We start from the raw sequence: 9,544 nt of genomic DNA, 5'->3' as shown, positions 1-9,544 counted from the left end.
ATGAGCCAGGAGGATCCGTCGGGACTTTTATTCATTTTATGCCTTTTTCTGAATTGACCGACCGCACACGCTGAATTCTGGAACTGTTTTGGGCAGGAGCCTTGTGTGTGGTCAGTAACTTGTGACTTCCATACTTTTTAAGAACCCCTGAACCGATCTGGGTGAAATTTGGATATGTTGGTCCCCAGATCGGAGCTATCAGGGGATATGCATTTGTGGGGATACCTTGTGTGGAAAGGGTTGTTCTAACTTTTGGGAAAATTGTGTGCCCTCTGCCTGGAGATAATTGATTTACTCCTTAACTTATCTCAATATCTCCCAGGCAGAGGGAAGGCGGGTATTACTGTAAAACTGTATGGCGATTGGTTATTGTCTTTGTTTGCTGTGGGAGGTCCTCTTGCAGGAGGATTTCTCATAAAAGCCAGTGTGGCATCAATAAACTTCATTCCTGTTACACCCTTCATGAAGTCTAGGCTTATGTTTGGGGAATATTCTACTTGCTGGGGAGAAACGTCTTGGAAGCTGCATTCATCTACACTATCCCTCTACCTCCTAACTGCAGTTATAATCACTTATGCTCAGCTATTGGGAAAGGCATAGAAGACCACAGTACCATAACCACTGCAGGTCATAACAAGTGGAACCTGTGTTAGTTTCAATGTATCAGGTTTAGACCACTGGGTATCCAATGTATCAGGTTTAGAACACTGGGTATACAATGTATCAGGTTTAGAATACTGGGTATACAATGTATCAGGTTTAGAACACGGGGTATACATTGTATCAGGTTTAGAACACTGGGTATACAATGTATCAGGTTTAGAACACGGGGTATACAATGTATCAGGTTTAGAACACTGGGTATACAATGTATCAGGTTTACAGCACTGGGTATACAATGTATCAGGTTTAGAACACTGGGTATACAATGTATCAGGTTTAGAACACTGGGTATACAATGTATCAGGTTTAGAACACTGGGTATACAATGTATCAGGTTTAGAACACTGGGTATACATTGTATCAGGTTTAGAACACTGGGTATACAATGTATCAGGTTTAGAACACGGGGTACACAATGTATCAGGTTTAGAACACTGGGTATACAATGTATCAGGTTTACAGCACTGGGTATACAATGTATCAGGTTTAGAACACTGGGTATACAATGTATCAGGTTTAGAACACTGGGTATACAATGTATCAGGTTTAGAACACTGGGTATACAATGTATCAGGTTTAGAACACTGGGTATACAATGTATCAGGTTTAGAACACTGGGTATACAATGTATCAGGTTTAGAACACTGGGTATACAATGTATCAGGTTTAGAACACTGGGTATACAATGTATCAGGGTTAGAACACTGGGTATACAATGTATCAGGGTTAGAACACTGGGTATACAATGTATCAGGTTTAGAACACTGGGTATACAATGTATCAGGTTTAGAACACTGGGTATACAATGTATCAGGTTTAGAACACTGGGTATACAATGTATCAGGTTTAGAACACTGGGTATACAATGTATCAGGTTTAGAACACTGGGTATACAATGTATCAGGTTTAGAACACTGGGTATACAATGTATCAGGTTTAGAACACTGGGTATACAATGTATCAGGTTTAGAACACTGGGTATACAATGTATCAGGTTTAGAACACTGGGTATACAATGTATCAGGTTTAGAACACTGGGTACCCAATGTATCAGGTTTAGACCACTGGGTATACAATGTATCAGGTTTAGAACACTGGGTATACAATGTATCAGGTTTAGAACACTGGGTACCCAATGTATCAGGTTTAGAACACTGGGTATACAATGTATCAGGTTTAGAACACTGGGTATACAATGTATCAGGTTTAGAACACTGGGTATACAATGTATCCAGCATTCTCCCAGCTCAGTCTCTATTCCAGACACAACCTGATCTCCCCACCAGCAATGACTGAGTTAAGATGGCTCCACCCCCTTGTCACTAGGCCCCTCCCACTCACAATGACCGTGCTCAGCTATTGGTTTCCGGCGGCTGGCCCCGCCCCTGCCCGATGCTCAGTCAGCTCTGCTGGGAAACGCTCGGCAGTTGGAGCCCGGCCTGGACTCGGGGAGGATCTGGGCTGCGGGCGGCTCCGGGGCCGACACACTGCCCGCCTTCTGCCGTGTGCTGAGCCGGGTTAATGCCGGGGGGAGCGGGCACCGACCGGGAGAGGCCAGGTAGGAGAGCGGCCCGGAGAATGGGGGGGACAGCTGACACCTGCTATACGGGAACGGGAACACGCCCTGTCCGCAGACACCCGGCTCGGCCATTTATACCTCACCTGCCAACCTGCCCCCGCCCCCCCCCCCCCACTAACCTGCCCCCCCCCACTAACCCGCCCCCACCCCCTCCCCACTAACCTGCCCCCACCCCCCCTACTAACCTGCCCCCACCCCCTCCCCACTAACCTGCCCCCGCCCCCCCCCCCACTAACCTGCCCCTCCCCACTAACCTGCCCCCACCCCCCCTACTAACCTGCCCCCACCCCCTCCCCACTAACCTGCCCCCACCCCCTCCCCACTAACCTGCCCCCAGCCCCTCCCCACTAACCTGCCCCCACCCCCTCCCCACTAACCTGCCCCCACCCCCTCCCCACTAACCTGCCCCCACCCCCTCCCCACTAACCTGCCCCCAGCCCCTCCCCACTAACCTGCCCCCACCCCCCCTACTAACCTGCCCCCTCCCCACTAACCTGCCCCCCCCTCACTAACCTGCCCCCACCCCCCCTCACTAACCTGCCCCCACCCCCCCTACTAACCTGCCCCCACCCCCCCTACTAACCTGCCCCCACCCCTCACTAACCTGCCCCCTATCACCCCCACTAACCTGCCCCCTATCACCCCCACTAACCTGCCCCCTATCCCCCCCACTAACCTGCCCCCCCACTAACCTGCCCCCTATCCCCCCCACTAACCTGCCCCCTATGCCCCCCACTAACCTGCCCCCTATCCCCCCCACTAACCTGCCCCCTATCCCCCCCACTAACCTGCCCCCTATCCCCCCCACTAACCTGCCCCCTATCCCCCCCACTAACCTGCCCCCTATCCCCCCCACTAACCTGCCCCCTATCCCCCCCACTAACCTGCCCCCTATCCCCCCCACTAACCTGCCCCCTATCCCCCCCACTAACCTGCCCCCTATCCCCCCACTAACCTGCCCCCCACCCCCCCCACTAACCTGCCCCCCACCCCCCCCACTAACCTGCCCCCCACCCCCCCACTAACCTGCCCCCCACCCCCCCACTAACCTGCCCCCCACCCCCCCACTAACCTGCCGCCCACCCCCCCCACTAACCTGCCGCCCACCCCCCCCACTAACCTGCCGCCCACCCCCCCCCACTAACCTGCCGCCCACCCCCCCCACTAACCTGCCGCCCACCCCCCCCCACTAACCTGCCGCCCACCCCCCCCACTAACCTGCCGCCCACCCCCCCCACTAACCTGCCGCCCACCCCCCCCACTAACCTGCCCCCCACCCCCCCCAACTAACCTGCCCCCCACCCCCCCACTAACCTGCCCCCCACCCCCCCCACTAACCTGCCCCCCACCCCCCCACTAACCTGCCCCCCACCCCCCCACTAACCTGCCCCCCACCCCCCCCACTAACCTGCCCCCCACCCCCCCACTAACCTGCCCCCCACCCCCCCACTAACCTGCCCCCCACCCCCCCACTAACCTGCCCCCCACCCCCCCACTAACCTGCCCCCCACCTTCCACTTCCCCGACCCCTTCCCACCCCCTCTATTAACCTTCCCACCTCCCCCCTCTCTACTGACCTCCCATTTCCTCTCTACTGACCTCCCTCTTCCTCTCTACTGACCTCCCTCTTCCTCTCTACTGACCTCCCCCTTCCTCTCTACTGACCTCCCCCTTCCTCTCTACTGACCTCCCCCTTCCTCTCTACTGACCTCCCCCTTCCTCTCTACTGACCTCCCCCTTCCTCTCTACTGACCTCCCCCCTTCCTCTCTACTGACCTCCCCCCTTCCTCTCTACTGACCTCCCCCCTTCCTCTCTACTGACCTCCCCCCTTCCTCTCTACTGACCTCCCCCCTCCTCTCTACAGACCTCCCCCTTCCTCTCTACAGACCTCCCCCTTCCTCTCTGCAGACCTCCCCCTTCCGCTCTGCAGACCTCCCCCTTCCGCTCTGCAGACCTCCCCCTTCCGCTCTGCAGACCTCCCCCTTCCTCTCCTGACCTTCCCCCCTCTACTGACCTTCCCCCCTCTACTGACCTTCCCCCCCTCTACTGACCTTCCCCCCCTCTACTGACCTTCCCCCCCTCTACTGACCTTCCCCCCCTCTACTGACCTTCCCCCCCTCTACTGACCTTCCCCCCCCTCTACTGACCTTCCCCCCCTCTACTGACCTTCCCCCCCTCTACTGACCTTCCCCCCCTCTACTGACCTTCCCCCCCTCTACTGACCTTCCCCCCCTCTACTGACCTTCCCCCCCTCTACTGACCTTTCCCCCCCTCTACTGACCTTTCCCCCCCTCTACTGACCTTTCCCCCCCTCTACTGACCTTTCCCCCCCTCTACTGACCTTTCCCCCCCCTCTCTACTGACCTTTCCCCCCCCCTCTCTACTGACCTTTCCCCCCCCTCTCTACTGACCTTTCCCCCCCCTCTCTACTGACCTTCCCCCCCCTCTCTACTGACCTTCCCCCCCTTCTCTACTGACCTTCCCCCCCCTTCTCTACTGACCTTCCCCCCCCTTCTCTACTGACCTTCCCCCCCCCTCTCTACTGACCTTCCCCCCCCTCTCTACTGACCTTCCCCCCCCCTCTCTACTGACCTTCCCCCCCCTCTCTACTGACCTTCCCCCCCCTCTCTACTGACCTTCCCCCCCCTCTCTACTGACCTTCCCCCCCCTCTCTACTGACCTTCCCCCCCCTCTCTACTGACCTTCCCCCCCCTCTCTACTGACCTTCCCCCCCCTCTCTACTGACCTTCCCCCCCTCTCTACTAACCTGACACCACTACACCCCCCCCTCCTCTTCTTTTAACCTGACACTACTTTTTTTTTTTTTCTTTTTTTTAAGAAAGAGAAACTCTCAGCCTCCAGTCTGTAGAACTGCCCCCATTACTGCAGCCATCACCTGTTAGTATAGTGTGACTATTGGTCACCGTGTCCAGGAGGCCTCAATATATCTCTGCAAGGACTGGGTATGCCATTAAGGCATCCTTACTCCAAACATCTCGCATGGCTTTCTCTCCCTCACTCCACACACTCATATTAAAGAGGATTGCTTTTCATTCATTGAGTTCCCTGTTTTAGTTATATGTCTAGATCACTAATATCCTGTGTTATCATAGATTAACTTGCACATCATAATAGTGTGCTTGTTACAGTGAATCTTCTTCTAATGTAAACATTCCATGTGCCACTGTTTTCTCTTTCCTGGTATTGGCCTATATTTGGTACTTCTCTACCAAGTTGACATTGGGTTGGTAAACAGCAGATTCTTTATCTATTTCCCATTTTTGCTGCATGCTTGAAATCTTCCAGTGAACTTACCATATATATCCATGGTATAAGCAAAAAGTGCGGGTGTACCTGGAACTTTGCCTATGACACTTTGTCCAACCTATGATAGAGTCCTTCCTCAGAGTTATAGTTCTGCAATGGAAGCAGGCAATCCAGCAGAATAGAATTATCATTTTTTTTTTCTGCGGTTACAGAGTATGTCTATCCTTATACAGAATGCATCGACATATCTTTCCAAACCAACACAGGGCAGGTAAATGGACATAGGATCCTACATTTGAGAACCAGATGTTGACAGTGGTTTCCTCTTCTCTTCCTCTTTCAGAATCTGTTCTTCTTTTCTCCATTTCAGATCTACTTCTCTATAAAACGTAAGACTAAGTTGTGTATTTTAAAATGTTTATTTTATACTTGACAATGGAAGTGGAGCTTGCCTTTGTCCCCACTGTCAAGCGTAGGGAAAATACATAATACAAAGTAGTCCCCTTTTTTGTTGCATATTAAAATAGATCTAAAATGAAGAACAGATTCTAAAAGTGAAAACCATGGGAGAAAGGGAAGTTTGAGGTGACTCCTAGATCCAATAGGACTACCACCTATTACAAATAAAGGGGGTAACGCCAGGGTTCGTAGCTTCCTGTAGTGAGCTCTGTCCAGATTTTGAAGCATCTTGACACCTGTCACACTCTAATGGCATGTCGTTTGTTTTAAAAAAAGAGAATTCCATTTCTGTCCAAGCTATTGAGTCCCACCTCCTCACAACATAATGTTCATGTTTTGCTTGTAGTGTGGTAAAATCAAATTTCATTAATGTTTTCCATCACTTGTCGTACTGCAGGCATTTTGTGTTTCTGATGGGTATAGGCAAAATGTTGTACCAATATAGTGCCAGGAAAACAAACTCTTCTTCCTGGCACTATAGGGTCCTTGGGTTCCCCCTCCCTCAGGGTCCCACTCTCACTGGGCTGAAGGGGTTAAACACTTAACTTTCTCCAGCACTAGGCTCCCTCGGCGCTGGGGAACTCTCCTCCCTTTGCCGACATCAGCGCCGAATACGCATGCGCGGCAAGAGCCGCGTGCACATTCAAACAGCCCACATGAAAGCATTACTCAATGCTTTCCTATGGACGTCCAGCATCTTCTCACTGTGATTTTCAGTGAGACCGCCACTAGAGGCTGGATTAACCCTAGTATAAACATAGCCGCTAACATAGCAGTTAACACTAGATGGACCTGGCACTCAGACCACTTCATTGAGATGAAGTGGTCTGGATGCCTATAGTGGTCCTTTAAGGATTTCAGACTACATTTCCCATAATTCTAACTAGAGAGCATCATGGATAATGTAGTCACTATTACAGACATGACTGACTGTCCATGACAATTTTAGAAGGTTTTGTGACCGTTAATTGTTTGTTTTGAAATATGAAATGCACATACAGAACAAAATGTAACATGTTCTAATATGACATATATCTAACATTCTATATAAACAATATTATGTTAATGTGTTTTAGTGTCTGTTCATTTAGTGATCTAAGAAAAGAAACTGGCAAAAGTATTGTGGTAATAGTGTCCCTGATCTGATCCCCCAGATGTTGGAGAACTAAAAGTCCCTTAATGCTTTGTGTCTTTAGAATGACAAGACCCCATGGAAGTTTTAGAACATCTGGGGAGCTACCGTTTGGGCACCCCTGTTCTAGAACATTGACAAAACAGGTTATGTGAGTCTTTCTACGAATCAGTCTTCAGGTGCAATAACCCAATGATATTCCTTCTTGGTGTTCATACAGTGTGTTTTCATATCAAATTCTGCTAAAAAAAAAAACGAAAACAAAGCGTAAGGAGGATTTATCTTATGGCTCAGCTGTTGTGGAAACCACTTTTCTAGTGGGAGAAAGAAAGCGATTTTTCATCTGTTTGTTTCTATAAATGAAATCCAAGCTATGGGCCACTATTGGACTGACCTTGTGCATAGTGATATCTCCTGAATCGGTGCCTACTGCAATGTCAATACTAAATCTCTCCACTCTAGTAATGTCAAAAACAACATACACCTGACATCCACGTGTCAACCTTAGAGCTGGAAATCCCCTCTTACCCTTTATCTCTCCAAGTGCCCTGTATTGAACATTTTTGGAATATTATTGTACTGTGACTTAAACGTCGGTGAGAGCATTTTTACCCAGTGCTTACTGGTCCTTGTTTATAGTCTTCCTGACAATGAAATCGCAACATTTTATAAAAATATCATTGTTTGTAAAGACCTGTCGGTGCATAATTCACTTCTGTCTTATTCCGCGTATTTATTTCTAGAAGCGGGAAAAAGACCAGCCGTGGTAGATTTGAGTAAGCAATAAAATAGTCTTGTTTTGTATCATCTACTTTTGATTAAACATTAGACTCCTCATAATGTCTGCTTACCTGGGTTGTCAGTAATGTCATTAACTTACTGTGTATAAAGATGTCGTCAGATAATTTAGGGGGGATTAAATAGCTTTCACACACCCCCTTCCCCCAAAAAACCATAATTGGATTTGTTTACTAACTTGGCAGTTGTAGTGAATGGACATTCAATGTGCATATTTACATTTAATATATGGAATAGGAAACCGTTTCAGAATAAAAACATAGAATATATTTTATAAATATTGTGCCCTGTGGCTGTCTAACACTTCCTCCCAAAGAGCTTCACAAATGTGTCTCTGAACATGCCAGTATCACTTAATATGATTTTATTTATTTTAATTGGCTTATTTGTTGTTGTTTTTTGATTTGGAGAATAAGCCTTTATGCTTCGCCTCACCCGCTCATTCCAGGGAACTTTCCTTACGTTTCTCTATGAGAATCGTCTAGTTAACGGGTAGCGGCGATTGCTGCTTTCCAGAGTGAGCCTGTGTGTAAAGGAGTATGAAAACCTACATATTCATTCAACAAACGCAGCTTTTAATGTGTCAAACTGCTGCCATATTCTTGGTATGTTTTTGTTTAATTTATTTAACACATTTCACATCTAAAAGACAGACTTGACATTCATTTATGAAATCACACACCCTAAATACTAGTGTAGTGGCGAATTTATTTTTCTTTAGAATTGCTGACTAATTCTTTTTCCTAAATGTGTTTTTGCGTTTTACTGTGTAAAGAAAGTTGCAAGGACCGTATAAAATGTGTAACAAAAAAGCGTGAAGTACTGTTAGCACGACCTAAATACAATCTTTATGGCCGTATACCTACTGCACTTACTGTATGTACCTCACTCTACTGTAAAGTGCTATATAAGCAATTATACCCTGTATGTCTACTGCTCTTTAAGGAAAAACGCCATTTATTTGTCTTTGTGGTTTTTTTTTTTACTTACAATTGGTGGATATAGCCATGAAGAAGACAGGCATGTAATTAGTTTTCTGTATTTTACCTTTTCGAAGCATATGAGATGGGGTTTGGGGGAGATGTTTTTAAGTATTTTTCTCTTACCCCGGTGAAGACTGTCTTTACTGGGGAATACACCAATCAGAATCCTCTGTGCTGGCGCCGCAAGTGATGTTGATCAACCGGTCTGCCAAAGATTCCTTGTACCATAACCACTGTTATTAATGATGGTGCTTATTGTCCTCCTAAAGGGACTCTCGCACATCTTGTAAGAATATTGGTACTTAAGGTAAAACAATTTAATTGACAATTTTAATAGACTTGCTAAAATTGTCATGATTTCGCAAAAAAAACAAACAAACATAAAAAAAGAATAATTCTGCATCTCAAACCTGAAAAATGCAGCTTCTTTTTCACCAGGAAACAAACTGCAAAAGCCTTGCACATACCATGTCCAAATCGTGTCTCTGTGAGCTAATGCATTGAAAGCTGCTATAAACCTGCCTAACAGGGCTGTCCACTTTAAAGCTTTCAAATTGCAGGCAATAGCTGAACTGAAAGCATATCAGACTTTGAAGAAGAGAAGGGATAAAATGAAGTGTGTTTGTGTTTTTAATGTTTCCATTTGGTTGAGGCCTGAGAAT

At 48.0% G+C, this 9,544-nt stretch overlaps 1 protein-coding gene across 3 annotated transcripts in view; it reads left to right on the top strand.

Moving 5' to 3' along the window:
• The first annotated feature begins 2,125 nt into the window (after window positions 1-2,125).
• Window positions 2,126-9,544, top strand: part of PIK3CD (phosphatidylinositol-4,5-bisphosphate 3-kinase catalytic subunit delta) — a 95,833-nt gene continuing 88,414 nt past the window's right edge. For 2 of the 3 annotated variants that reach the window (XM_063436641.1, XM_063436640.1), the window contains exon 1: window positions 2,127-2,221. The gene's annotated coding sequence lies outside the window, so the exon portion shown is untranslated. Of the gene's footprint in view, window positions 2,222-9,544 lie in introns of all 3 variants that reach the window. The other variant, XM_063436642.1, reaches the window with a different exon arrangement.

Source organism: Pelobates fuscus, chromosome 11 (assembly GCF_036172605.1).
Source record: "Pelobates fuscus isolate aPelFus1 chromosome 11, aPelFus1.pri, whole genome shotgun sequence".
NCBI classification, from domain to species: domain Eukaryota; kingdom Metazoa; phylum Chordata; class Amphibia; order Anura; family Pelobatidae; genus Pelobates; species Pelobates fuscus.
Note: the sequence above shows the minus strand (reverse complement) of the source record. Positions and strands in the feature narration are given on the sequence as shown.